This window comes from Carassius auratus, chromosome 50 (assembly GCF_003368295.1).
Source record: "Carassius auratus strain Wakin chromosome 50, ASM336829v1, whole genome shotgun sequence".
Taxonomy (NCBI): domain Eukaryota; kingdom Metazoa; phylum Chordata; class Actinopteri; order Cypriniformes; family Cyprinidae; genus Carassius; species Carassius auratus.
The window spans coordinates 6834882-6850348 of NC_039292.1; the positions used below are offsets into that span (position 1 = coordinate 6834882).

The 15467-nt window shown below is 36.6% G+C and overlaps 1 pseudogene; it reads left to right on the forward strand.

Moving 5' to 3' along the window:
• Window positions 1–382: 382 nt before the first annotated feature.
• On the forward strand, window positions 383–5899 carry LOC113066820 (DET1 homolog; annotated as a pseudogene).
• Window positions 5900–15467: the final 9568 nt, after the last annotated feature.

Consider the following 15467-nt stretch of genomic DNA (forward strand, 5'->3'; position numbering starts at 1 on the left):
CACAAACCCAACCTTGAGCAAGACATTAAAAAAAGAAAAGAAAAAAAAAGTAAATTCTGATTAATATTCTGATAGTTTTGGGCTCTTCTGAAAAGAGCCCAAAACCATTCTAACACAGCTCAGAGACCACCCTGACCACGTTGGGAGAAGAGCAGTCTAGTTTAGTTTGTTTTCAACTGTTTTTAAGCAGGGAACTCTTCCAAAATCATTGCTCGTATGTCACTGAAAGTAATAATATCCTCAGAAAAACAAACCGATTAGCAGCCTGGATACCCAGAGCTTACATTTTCACCCAGAGGTGCAGTTGCGCTATTTCGCCGCTGCTGAAGGGGGCGCTCAGACACTCTCTGCGCCTCATGTCCACTGTTTATACTCAGAGCTCGCCGAATGCGATCTACTTCCGGCGTTTAGACAGCGTATAGACGTACAGAGCTTGTTTACACTGCAAAATAAACTTTTATACTGCATTACACCTCCTTTTCAAAGGTTTTCGCTTATGTGCTTTATTTGACGCGGGTGTAGGTTGTCTCTTGGCCATGCCTGTGCTCTCAGAGAGTTATAAATATTAACATGAGAAGTATTTAAATGGAAATACAGGTAAGATATGTGTTTATACTGAGGTTTTAAATGAATCACTTTTAAACGAGCTTATTCTTTTAAAGCTTTAATGTAGAATAAAACAAATAAATCAACAAATGAATTTTAAGGAGCAATGTCTGTCAATTTCTGCATTTATTTGTCTGCCTGCCTTTTGGCTTATTTATTTTATTTTATATTAGGTTAACGTTACATACAGTATTTTTATAATAAAATGTTGTAGGGAGAACGGCTAAATCTGATTCGCATTCATGATCTCTTTCAGTAATGTTTTAATTTCTCATTTGCAGTGGTAAAGCTGTTATCATGGCTGCCTTTTTGTTATATAAAGATAAAATATTATGTAAAATAAGTTTGTAGAAAGATCTGCTCTATATGCATTGCGTTTATTAACTTGATTATTATTATTTCTATTATTATTTCTTCTAATGTTTTAATTCCTAATTTTCAGTGGAAAAGCTGTTATTATGTCTGCTCACTTCAACACTACATCAGAGGACGATTTCCCCACTCTGAAGCCGAGACGCATCCAAAACCAGAACGTGGTCCACCGGCTAGAATGGCGACGGATTTGCTCTGGTCCAGTCGGGGCTCATTGGTACTGTGTGCGCTGCTTCCACCAGAACCTCTTCCCCAACTTCACAGTGGTGAATGTAGAGAAGCCGCCCTGCTTCCTGCGTAAGTTCTCTCCTGACGGACGATGCTTTATTGCGTTTTCTTCTGATCAGACTCTTTGGAAATCTATGAGTACCAAGGATGCCAAGCTGCTGAAGATCTTCTTCAGGGTCAGAAGGGAGAAACACTGGCCAATGAGAATGACCAGCGCTCCCTTAACATCAGAGGCAGACTCTTTGAACGCTTCTTTTCCCTTCTCCACATCACCAATGTGGCCTCCAACGGTGAGCACTTGAATAGAGAGTGCAGTCTTTTCACTGACGACTGCCGTTATGTGATCGTCGGCTCAGCAGCTTACTTGCCTGAAGAACCTCATCCACACTTTTTCGAGGTGTATAGAAACAATGAATCTGTGACCCCGAACCCACGCTCTCCTCTTGAGGACTACTCGCTGCACATTATAGACCTGCACACGGGCCGGCTGTGTGATACACGCACTTTTAAGTGTGACAAAATCATTCTGTCACACAATCAGGGACTGTACCTGTACAGAAATATACTGGCGGTGCTTTCTGTGCAGCAACAGACCATACATGTCTTTCAGGTAAGTTTGTAAGACTTCACTGTACAGCACAAATCACCTGGAACGGTGTCTTAAATGTTGTATTTTTTGTTTTTCTATTTCTGTTTATCCTCACCATTTCTTGTCAGTTTGTTTCCCAAACTGCAAAATGGCAAAAAAGAGAGTGATGTATATTTAAAAAATATAAACAAAATATAGTCTTAAAATATTATTGACATATTTGTTTATCAAAATAGGTTAGTCACAGATTGTCGTTGATGCAACAGGTTTGAATTTGGCCTGCATAATTTTCCAGTTACATCATCCAGTTGATACCTTTAATTTCTTGCCATTTATCTATTTTTTGTATTAGTATAAACAGAAAATAAAATGCCAAAAAGAGAGAAATAAGTAAAAAAAAAAATTCTTAAGTATTAAGTAAAATAGCCTCTTAAATATTATTGACATAATTGTTTATCAAAATAAATGTAATTTATCAGCCCATGGTGCCCAAGGGACCCAACAATTAAGCCAATTAAGTAGCAAATTAATTAATTAATTAATTAATTAATTTTCTTTAGAATATTATATTATAATGTACATATTTAATCTATAGTATATGTATAAAAAATAATATGGACATTTTTTTAAAAACATGTTTATTAGAAAAAAATTGTAAGACAATTAAAATTTTTCCATAATGTATTTTAATTTCTCAAATCTTTGGGGAAACATAAATATTATAAATACTGTAGTATATATGATAGTATGATGTATATTAAACATTATAAGATATATATTTAAAACGTTATTGACATAATTGTTTATAAAAATGACATTAAAACATAATTTTAAATGTTGTTTAGGCAGGCAACACAGGTTTGAATTTACCTCGTCATTTTTCCAATCCCATCACGTAGTTTCTTGTCATTTCTTTTTTGGCCAAATATGAATAGCAAAAATGCCAGTAAAGACCGAAATATTTTTTTTATTATAACATATATAAAATTTATATTCTGAAATATCTCCAGTATATACTTAAAAATGTAACATATTTGTTTAAAGAACTAAATTGATTTATTTTGTCATTGTGCTCATTAGCACATTTTAATCTAGTTTGGTAGGCTTGAGTGTCCCAGTCCCTCTACTGTTCTCTACTGTTTATACAAAAAAAAAAAAAAAAAATCCCCTTAATTGCTAAACAAAATGTAACTTCTAACCAGGTGACACCAGAAGGAACCTTCCTTGACGTGCGCACCATTGGTCGTTTTTGTTACGAGGATGACCTGCTGACACTGTCTGCGGTTTACTCCGAGGCCCAGGCTGAAGGCCAGCCCGGTTTCTCCCGTCTGTATAAGGAGAAAACCATCAACTCCCTAAAGCACCGTCTGCTGGTGTACCTGTGGAGAAGGGCAGAGCAGGACGGCAGCGCCATGGCCAAACGCTGGTTCTTTCAGTTCTTCGATCAGCTCAGGCAGCTGCGCATGTGGAAGATGCAGCTCCTGGATGAACACCACCTGTTCATAAAGTACACCAGTGAAGACGTGGTCACGCTGAGGGTCACTGACCCCTCCCAGGTACAAACCACCAGCTCACCCAAATGCACTGCAGTAACAGGAGATTGAATCAGATATGCCCTTGCTGGCGTCATCCGCTAATCTCTGGTAGTGTAAGATATAATACTCGTTGTTGTGAATCTTTATACAGGTGGGGTTTGTGTTGCGTGGTTGGTGGATCAGAAGTAAAATATTGTGTAACCTTACTACTCAATTCTCCTCTTCATTTTAGCCCTCTTTCTTTGTGGTTTACAATATGCTTACCACTGAAGTTATTGCGGTTTTCGAGAATACTTCCGACAAACATCTGGAGCTTTTTGAAAACTTCTGCGACCTATTCCGGAACGCCACGCTCCACAGCGAGGCCGTGCAGTTCCCCTGCTCTGCTTCCAGCAACAACTTTGCCCGTCAGGTGCAGCGCAGGTGAGATATAAATATCAAGCAATTGATGGTTGAGCCAGAGGAGGCCTCTCTCACTTTGTCTCACAAAAGGCTATAACAGTGACTCAGTGTAAATGTGCCACTCAACATATTGGGTGGGAACTCGCTCATGCCGGCACCTTTTGATATTAAAAACCCTAATTATGTAGACCTCGCAAATGCAGGTTCAAAAACGAACAAAGCTTAAAGGGTCTGAAACTTTTTGAAAAACTTCATTCAGGCATAGTTCTTTCATGCACCATTTATGTTCTTCTTTTTTTAAAGAAGTCTCTTATGCTCACCAAGGCTGCATTTATTCAATTAAAAATACAGTAAAAACAGTAATAATCATTTCAGTTTTAATATATTTTAAAATATTATTCATTTCTTTGGTGAAGCCGAATTTTTAGCAGCCATTACTCCAGTCTTCAGTGTGGCATGAAGACTGATTTGCTGCTCAAGAAACATTTTTTATTATTATGAAGGTTGAAGGAAACTTTGTGGAAATCAAGATCATTTTTTTATAGGGATTGATGAATAGGAAGTCCATTTAATACTTCCTTGCTGAACGAATAACTTCAATAAAGAATCATTTCTGGTTTATGGACTGGTTTGTTTGCGCTCAGGTTTAAAGACACTATTGTGAATGCCAAATACGGAGGGCATACAGAGGCGGTCAGGAGGCTTCTCGGGCAGCTGCCCATCAGTGCTCAGTCCTACAGCAGCAGCCCGTATCTGGACCTCTCCCTCTTCAGCTATGATGACAAGTGGGTGTCCGTCATGGAACGGCCAAAGACCTGCGGCGATCATCCCATACGGTACCACTGAGCTTAAAACCACCACCTCAGAAATGAAATTTTTATCAAAAGTTGTGCAATGGTGAGATATTTTGGTGCAAATAATGACACTTCATTGGAATATTATTTTTGTGTATTTACTTGTTACTTTTAGAGAGTTTTATTATTATCTCCTTGCAGGCTTAAATATAGACATATGCACAGTCTAAAGACGAGGCTGGAGTGCATGCCCAGTATAGTGAAAAATGAGGCCCAGCGTGAGGTCTGCATCAACTTCCTTGTTAATTCTTGCAACTGAAGTGTAATTTCATACCGTGACAGGCGATCTTTAAAACACTTCCTGAGAGCTCTCGAAAATTTCCCACAATTTTTCTTACAATAATTCTCTGATGTACCAAACAACGGTTTGCTTATGCTGTAAGACACACTGGTTTCTTACTGTCGACATGCGATTTGGCAGCGTAATAAACTGCTACTGCTTTTGTTTTCCTCCTGCAGGTTCTACGCGAGGGACTCTGGGTTGCTGAAATTTAAGATCCAGGCAGGCCTGCTGGGCAGACCCGTTAACCATGCGGTCAGGAGACTGGTCGCATTCACCTTCCATCCCTTTGAGCCCTTTGCCATCTCTGTACAGCGCACCAATGCTGAATACGTCGTCAACTTTCACATGCGCCATGGATGCGTATGATAATGCATGTGTGAGTAGAGACGTGCAATTCGAGAGACTCAGTTTGGATTCAAATCTCTGTTTGTTTTCTTTTTACATATCCTTTTTATATAAAAGTTTTATTTATTTCAAATGTGATATCTTAGCTTTTCTATTCTTTTACTAAAATGCAATGTGCAAAATAAAATGCTTTATTGATATTACAGTATAGTCCTGTCTTTTCTCACTGAAGGTGAAAGATTAATGTCAAAACAGATGTTTTAGTTTTTCTACATAGTCTAAACAGACAGAACATTAAGATATTCTCAGTTCACATCCGTCATCTGCCATTTGTCGATAGCAGAGAAAGTATAAAGTATGCTAATGCCCCCTCTTAGCAGTTTTCTCCCTCAAGAGCCTAATGAAATAGTTCAGCTTCCATTACCAAGCCGGCTCCCACATAGTCAACCAGCATTAACCAAAAAATGGAGGTGGGTTCGAAGCACACAACACCACACCAACACTAATGCAACAATAATAACAACAAAAACTAATTCTGAAATTGATTCATTATAGCCAGTTTACTAAGTGAGAGGCTTCCCTGTGGGAATACGATTGTTCAGTTGATAGAGCAGAGGTTGAAGAAAATGCATCTGTTTTAACAAGCACTTCAGCGCTGATTGATGGACAATTTTCAATACGGAGATTGCGACGGCTTTAAAACGCCAGCGTTTCTGCTTCCATACAGAGGGGAAAGATTTTTCCCTCTTCATAATGAAGAAAGAATACAATTAGCACTAATAAATCGAACGTGTAAATCTCCGATGACTCGTATTTGGAGTCGCCCATCTCGGTGGGAAAGTCGCATGTCAAATCTCCCCCCACCGGTCTAAAAGCTTTCTTTTCTTGAGTTTCCGCAGAGTGCCATTTTTTTGGAGTGGACCCCTAAGTGCAACTACTGTAAGTGTAATCATTCTCTCAAGGCTTTATGAATACGAATGCCTGATATCCCGCTAGTTACTGACAGAAATTTCCCCTGTCCAGCAAGATGACCGCGTTCTTGTAGGTGCTCCAGGCGCGGTTGTGCGTGGGGCCCCTGAACGCAGGAATGAATGCTTTTTAGCCGCGGACTGGATTTAAAAGTGTGATCCTAGGGTTCGGCGTGGGCGGGAGTGGGAGGGTGTCGACTGTGCTTCGTAGGGCTTCTCTCTCATTTAATTCATCTGTAATGGTGCTGCCGCGATACGGAACAAAAAAATCGTACCAGGGTTATAATTTCCCCCTTGCAATCAGTTCAGTTTTGCGCTGCATGGGAAAAAAGAGAGGGGAGAGAGAAAAAAGGTGAAATGTACGGAACACTTGATTGAGGAGAAAATTAAGTGAAACGTTGTGAATTGAGATTGCATTATTCAACATTTTCCATCACATTCTTCCTTCTTTTGTGTTTCTATTATGCGTCGCGGTGACCTGTCCCCATCACAACTGATCCACACTGCCCCGGGCATGAGAGAATTAATTAGATAAAGAGAGAGAAGAACTAAAACATTTACCACAACAAAATTGGTGCCGACAGAGATGTTATGCCACGCTCTTTCAGTCCGACCTGGTCACAAGCTTTAATAGCTGTCATTGTTGTGGCTGCCTGCGCTGTTAGAAAGAGACAGTGCGTCTTTCATGGCAGTCTTTATCGCTCCAGTTTAAAAGGTGTTAGTGAACCCGAACCATCCATCATGGGTGCTCTTTGCAAAACATGGGATATCTGTGTATCGTCAAATGAAAATCTGCACTTCTCTCCAACCTAATGACTTATTAGAAGGAACATTTAAAGTACAGTAGCTTGACATTTCATCTTGCTTCATGGGTTTTTATAGCGGCATCGGTCGGCTCTGCCGCATGTAAAGTTGCAGAGCTCATTGCATAGGTCAGTTGTCTACCTCCCTAGGTGTTATTCTTCTCTAACTTGTCACAAAGTCTTTTATGATATGTAATTACAATCCCTTCTGGTCTAATTTGGAGTTGGCTAGAATAATTTGAAGTATTTTGCCATTTAAAACTTCAGATGACCGTGAATAGGCTGGTTGGTTCTCACTTTTGAATGACTTTAACTTGTATGAGAGCTATTGAATCCAAGTTTATTTTTTATTTTTTTTTTCTGTTTAGGATTAAGATTAGAATTTACTTTCATCAAAATGTACTCATGGACTAGTTAATGCAGAAAGAAAATTAAAAATAATATTAATAGTTGTTTGAAATTCAGTTGAGAACACTTTCTTTATTTTAGCATGCTTGCCCTTTAAAACTATATACATGTTGGCTCTGCTGAATGGTAGTGCACACAAAACAAATATTTATGCAAAAAATAAATGCATTAATTTATTATTTATATGTAATATATTTTTTTATAAATATTTTTTATGCACCCATGACTTTTTTAAGACAATTTCGTTGTAATTAATTGCACAAATTAAAATAGCTTTTTTTGTTGTTTTATGACTAAGTCATACTTTTAAGACTTAGTAATATTAAATTAATTGTATAGATTAAATGTATAAATTAAAATAGTGCTTTGGTCAACAAGCAAACAAAATACTGGCATACAATCAGGCAAGACTCAACTACATAAAGTTTTTTTTTTTTTTTTTACTAATATTTTGAACTGTTTTTTTGTTTTTGTTTTTCATAAATGTGAGCTCTGGACAAGTTGTGATGTCATTCTAATGGATTTTCTTACAATGTTGGCCAAAACATTGGTTTCATATTTTGTTACTGTTTACATTTTTGCTGTCCCATTAACTTTGATCTTATATTCTTATTTTAATGTTTACATTTTACTCAGAAGCCATTAATAGGCTGTTTAATGGCAGCTTCCATTGCGACAACTTACCCCATACAGTGTAGCAACATATTTCACTATTAGGGCATGTTGTCACAAAAGATAAACTTGTTTTATAAGACCGTATCTTTTTCATGGCCAATAACAGTATTTTTATTATGTGCCTATTCAAAAATCCACCTAACTTCTGTTTCTTTTATATACACAAGTACTTTTATATAATTAGAATATATCTTTGTTCAGTAATACTTGACATTGTGTCTTTAATTTGCCTGTGCCCCTTAGCCTTTGAAACGACACAGGTGGCAAGTGTTTGATGGTCCTGTAATACTTTTCTACTTTTTGTAAGTATAGACTCTTCAAACTTGTAATCAGGCACTTATTTTGTGTTAATTAAGTCTGCACAAATGGCAGCAACCTAGCATGCAGAGAGGGCACGTATCACCTGAAAAATTTCATCTGGGTTTATTCGGTTGCCTAATTAGGTGTCCAGCTGCTTGCCGGTCGGCCAGCTTGGAGATCACGTCCAATCAGACGGCCAAGTAAATCCAGGGCCACTGAGCTGGGTTAACGTGTGATATCCTGCCTCGGTCGGTGACATGGCTGACTGGGGTTAACCCGTGAAGAGGCAGCAGGTGCTGTGGGATTAAGTGTCCGCCCTGCCTCTGGTTACACAAGCTAATTGAACACATTCTGACGCCCTCTGGACACCTGGGGAAAGCCTCTGGACATGACAATGGGAGGGATCTGGTTCGGGCCGTGTGTGGTTTGAGAGAAAAAAAAAAAAAAACTGACCCCTATCATATAAAAAGAGAGAAAACACAATGTAATTTGCTTATTAAGATAACAAAAAAAAATTTTTTTTAGCAAATAAAATTCACAGCACAACCAGTGTTAAATGATTCAGAAACAAGTGACTCATATAAGATTCAGCATTGGTGAATATTCTGTGCAGCATCAAATTAATTACAAACAATGTGAGTTTACAGTTCAGTTTGTACATCAAAAGATGTATGCATCAACATTAAAACACATCTTTCTATTGAACTGTCCTCACAGGATGCATGCAAAAACATATAGCATGAACGGTTTAGTATGCATGAGCAATTTACAAGTGATTGAGTTGGTTCTAGTAAATAGAACAGGTGCAGTGCAACCAGCGTAATCTGAATCATGAACAATAATGGATTAAATCCAGTTTATCAGTTTAAATCAGTCTGACGAATCCTTCACTGAATGAACCAATGTAATGAACACTTTCAGTATTGGTTTATTAACTCTGAACATATATACTGTATAGTTTCTTTTTATTCCATGGCGGGAACAAGCTTTTTTATTCATTTTATTATTATTATTATTATTTTTGTCTCGTAATTGCAAGTTTATATCTCACAATTCTCAGAATTGCAAGTTTAAACCTGCCAATTTTATAGTTGGAAATTGTCAATTCTGAAAAAACGAAACAAAACAAATAATTGTGAGGGGAATAAGTCACAATCACCTTTTTTTAATTTTTTTTTTATTTTTATTTTTTTTTACTCCATGGAAGAAAAAGAAACCTTCCATTTTATTTTTGCACCATTTAAATATAAAAATTGTTTCCTTCTTTTACAATGGTGCCAGATCTATGGCTGTATGATCTAAGTTATATGCAAATAAGATGTAAACAGATATATCAGATTATCACAGATATATATTAGTTATATTAAGAGATGATTGCATGTTTAGTAATGGCCGCCTCTATCTATAAATAAAGGATTTTACATATCTATTAGCTTCAAACTAGGTAAAAGGTTTCAAATAAGGTCAATGTTTGAATTAACGGTGAGTGGGCAGTGCAAATAGCAACACAAATTCATGTGTCAGTCAGATGTTTTGATAAAACATTAACCTGAGGTTAACTACGAGAGGAGGTCATGGACCATATGTTAGTGTTTGCAGCATATATGTCATGTTATCTAGCTTTATGAGAATATAAGGCCAAAACACATACATTTCCTACCACATGCAATGCGAAGACAAGCCCGTGCTGCTGGTCTGACCATGGTTACTATGGTTACGATGTGTACTTTGTTGTAGCCACTGTCTGCCTGGTAACCCAGTTCTTGCTAATTGCTGTTGTCTTGGCAACAAGGTGCCCAATGTAATCTGGAAAAAAATGGGTAACAATCTGCAACAAATGTATGTATTCATTAGAAGAATTTAGCCTATCCCTTCTGGCGTTCCTTTGGCAGACTAGACTACATTTCAATCTCTGTGTTTTTAGGTTAGAATAAAGTGAGACCTTACAAGATCACACTTATTTCAACCTCGACTATGGGCTGCTGGCCACCTGTTAGACAGCAGTCAGTGTAATATGAAACAGAAAGGCCCTGCTCTGGTGTGGCATCGTGTGTTATTGTGTAATTCAATAGAGAGGACCTACACTGATTTTCACCCAAGTGAGATGAGCACATCATCATTCAGAGGTGTTTGATGTTTGGTTCAGTAATTCACCTAATTCTGCAGTTACTCATTGCATAATGTACAAATTAAATGTGCAGTCCACTGTGTTTCTTTTAAAACTCTGCTATTGCTGTATATCAATGCATATTTATTTATTCTTGATATACTGTATAATCAACCAGCTGCTTTTATAATTTTTCCAGCGCTCTCAGAAAAAAGGTACCACTGAGGCATTACCCTTTCAAAATGTAAAAATATGTACCATTTAGATACCTGTAAGGTTTTGTCACTAATGTGTAAAATAGTAGAAAAACTGAGCAAATGTGATTTTTTTTTTTAATAAACAGTGTTCGACAGAAACTGCTGTATGCTATTTTATCAAGCAAGTGCAGTCAAAATTAGACAAGGGGTTGTGGGTGCTGTGCTCCTTCATTTACAAACAGCATTTGATACGCTAAATCATAATATCCAATTATCTAAAAGATAACATTTTACATTTTTGGTAAGACACAATGAAATGGATAGAGTCTGACCTTAAATCAAGGAAACTTGGATGCACCCCGATTAAAACACATATCTTCTTTAAGAGACTGTTCCAAAGGGGTTCCTCAGGGGTCTACCCTAGGACCCCTACTTTTCTTGAATGACTTCCCAGGTATTTGTCCTGATGCACATATTCACATACACGCAGATGACACTGTGATTTATGTATAGGACAAAACAAAAGAACAGGTGGCACAAAAATTATCTATCGAAATGTCAAAAATTTTAACTGACTTACTTAGTGTTGTTTAACATTAAACATTCATAAAACTGCCTGTATTTCATAACCAAAAAAGAGGAAGAGGTCCAACCAGATATATAAATTATATCTTGAAGATTTAAATATCCTAAAGATTTTAGACTACCATTTAATATTTGAAAATCCTGTTAAAAAATAATTTGTGCGGTGACCTTAACTTAGAAATAAAAAATGTATGCAGTGTCAATTTTAAATAGAAGTTGCAAGAGTCTTTTTTTATCTTACATTTTTTCCCCCTCATTTCATTACTTTCTTGGTCACAAGCAGTAAAAATATACTATTAAATGTTATATATCTTATATAATGTGCTTTCAAATTAATTTACAAAAAAACTAATCATCATTTATAAATAAGAGTTATTAATTAAAGGGTAAATATTAAGTATTAAGTGTAACTTTTTATGAGAGTGAGCATTATTTAAAAAGCTGCTAATATTATTTAATATAATTTTTACTGTAAAATTAATGTGAATTAGGGCTCCAGAATGATAAAAAGCAGCATATGTTTTGTGTGCTATATTCAAGTCGTCTGATGCCATGCAATGACAAAACATCTTCATTTCCAAATTTTAATGATACTTTTGTGTTGCTTTTTTTTTTTTTTTTTTTTTTAGTTTTATAGCCCTATTTTATTTTCAAGATTCTTTAAATGATTTCTGAATTGTGATTGCAAGTTTTCAGTGGGAACTCTACAAGGTTAGATTTGATAAAAAGTGCGTGAAATGATGGAAAACACACACACGTATACAGAGTTATCCTTATAGGCTGCACATGAAAACATACCTTAAAAAAGGGGATACACAAACACATCATCATAATGACACACACACACACAGGCTTACCATAACAATGCAGTAAGGCAAAAGCAAGGGTTTGAACACTGATTTTATTAGATTTTTAAATGTATCTGTTCAACGATTCACTTCTGACCAAAGGAAACCCTCAGTTGTATAACATTATTTAACACTATATTGAAATTTGTCATTCACTCACAATATTTGAAATTCTGCTCAAATTTCTTCATTTAAATGGACTGTTCAGTATAAATAGCATGCTATAAACATTTACCACTCCATGTTTGTTTATCATTTCTGAGAATCGGCAGCTTAGGAACAAAAAAAGGTAAATCCTTCTCCAGAGATTATTTAGTGGACACTGAGTTTAAAAACAGACCAGGAGCTTAAGGAGATTGTGTCACTGTTCTTTCTTGAGTGTGAATTCATGTATGCGTCACATACAAGTAATTTATACAGAGTCATACTGAGATGCATACATCAAAACTAGCAGTTTTTCACCCATATTCTGGTCCAAACCAGAAACATTTGCATTCAGCATCAACTTACAATGAATGTATAGCAGACATTTTAAAACATTAATACGTCAATAACACATCGATGTATGCCTCCCAATCAAAGAACTTTGATTGTTATGGCTAATCATGTCTATCATGCTTATATATATATATAAAAAAAAATCAGTAGGTCATTCATATTTAATTTGTGAAAACCAATCCATACAAAAGCTTTGTTCTTGCAGATGTTTTATGTATGCTATTACTATCCATCTTTCTGATTAATGAACATAGGACCTTCGCCAACCCCTTAACAAAATGTGCATTGGTCGCTATATATATATATATATATATATATATATATATATATACACACACATTTAGAGATGTTTCTAAATAGGTTCTCCTGCTCTCCATTTCCATTTGCAGCCTTTTTCAAAACCTGAAAACCTTTTCACTGAGATGTATTGTGTCTGATTAGTTTCTTCTGAAGTACCCCACATCCTTGCTATGCCCCTTAATGCTGTCGGCGGCCATCGAAGACCTTGCTGCACGGTGGAAATGATCATTCCCCCATTACTGAGGCTCCACTATTTTTAACTGGTGAATGAAACCTCCTAACCTTTCCCTGTTCACTCCACAGCACATGTCTGAAAGGTAACTGCCCCAATAACGCACCGCAACATGTGTCAGGTACGCTAACCGAGACCTGCGCTCCAAAGAAACAAGTTAATTTGATAGTTCTCTGTTAGAGTATGCAGAGTGAAGAGCACTTATAAAAGTGTTACCTTCATTGTTCCCGCTTTGAAAACGCACATAAGGTCATAGTTGGAGCTAATGAGCCCACATGAATTGGATGATATTATTTTTTGAAATGCTGGAAACATGGTTAAGTGGGATAATAGCACAGACGGCTTCTGCTGTGTGCTTCCATTTTTATAGATGAACAACTAACTAAACAAATAAGCGACACTGGAGTCAAGCCAAGTCAACATGCCTGCAAAAATTGTTCTGGATCTGCAAAACACTGGCTCAATTCTTTTTTTGTTTTCCAGATAAATGGAGCTTCAATTGAACTGGTACATATACACATATGGTAAGGTATTATAGCAATATTTGGGTCATGATGCAATAATGTGATGTTTGGTGTGATATATATTTTTACTCATTCATCTGAATGGGCTTCATTGCTATCTTCTATTACAGTTATATGACACTCTGTGTTTGATCAAGTAGAGATAATAAAGAACGTGAATGGAGCAGAATAACAAGACTTTTCAATCACCCAACTCTACTTACATACTCTGTCTTAAAAATATGAATTTTTTGCTGTGAGATTTTTGCTAGTTTTGAACGACGCATACAGAGTCTGTGTTTCTCTTGTGAGTTTTATTTAACCACCTCAAACAGTATCTTAAACTAAGAGGACAATGAAATCCAACCCTGCATTCATATTTTGTATCCAAATGCTGGCACAATATTTGTACCTCATGTTTTGAACACTCTGTCAACATTTAATATCATCCATGGTAGACTTTTCCTTCATATGACCAATATTGATTGAGAGTTGCAGTTCATTTTCTATGAGCACCTCTGTGAAGACACTCAATAAAATGAAACTTTTATTGAGGCGAAAAAAAGCGGAACAAGCCTAAATATTGACAAAATATATTTGACTAGAGCTTGCTGTTCCTCGAGTTTTGTCAAGCTGTACGGGAGCTTTAAGCCGGCTGTGAATTGTGAATGAAGGTTTGCAAGCTAGTGCATGTCCACCGAGCCCCATGGCTGTTCTAGTGAGTGTGGGACTGACTTAATTTCCTTCTCGGGCGCCTCACCTGAATCTGGTGTAAGAAAGAAAGAAAGATAAAAGTAAGAGGAAAGGAAGGCAAGAAGGAAGACGGAAAGACAAAGAATGATACATGGGGGAAGGTAGAAAACAGAAGGAAAGAGAAAGGAATGCAAGAACGAGGGGAAAAAGACAGTAAAAAGACAAAGTTGCATGAAAGAATGAAGAAAAAGACAGGAAGGAAGGAAAACAAAAAAAAACTGGAAAGAAGAAGGAAAAGTGGAAGGTTTGAAGGAAGAAGTAACGTAGGAAGGCAAAAAAGAAGGAAAGAAAACAAAAAGCAGGATGGAGGAAGAAAACAAAAGGAAGGAAGACAACAAGGAATGAAAGACAGTAAGAGGACAAAATTGCACAGGGAAGATAAAAATAAGAAAAACAGGATGAACAATGAGTGAGGAAAGAAAGACAAAATTGGGAGACAAAAAAGAAGGTATAAAGGAAAACACGTTGAAAGCAATAAAGAAGAAAGAAGAGAGGAAAGAAAAGGAAGGAAGGCAAGGATTTTTTGTTTTGGTTTTCCTTATTCTGTTGTTAAAGGAAGGTGAGTGATTGTGACATAGAAACATAAGTAAGTGAGACTTGCTGTGTTTGATTTCTTCTATGGGAGTTAGGAAGTTTTCTTAACGTTTGAGTTAGTGGTATCTTAGATTAGTTAGCTCACTAGTCCTTATTCATGATTAATGTTTAAATGCATATTTTGCTGTTTTTCCTATTTTTGGTTATATTCGTTTACCATTATATTAAAACTTTTTTTCCCTGGTCACTGTGGTATTTGTTGCCTTCAGAACGGCGTTCTTATGTTGGTCCCTAAACAGGGTCGTAACAGGAGGAAAGAAAGAATGCTTAAAAAAATTCAGGTTTTAGCTGGTTAAAGATGGTTTAACCAGTCTCCCATTCCAACCAAGCTAGTTTTCAGCTATTTTCCTAGCTGAACAAACCCCATCTTGAACCATAGAAACAGTTTAAGTCCTTTTAGCACGTGATTAGTATTAGTAGTGTGATTTAGAAATGACCCCCCAAATCTGAGTTTCGTGTGGCACATTCACACTAAGCGAAGC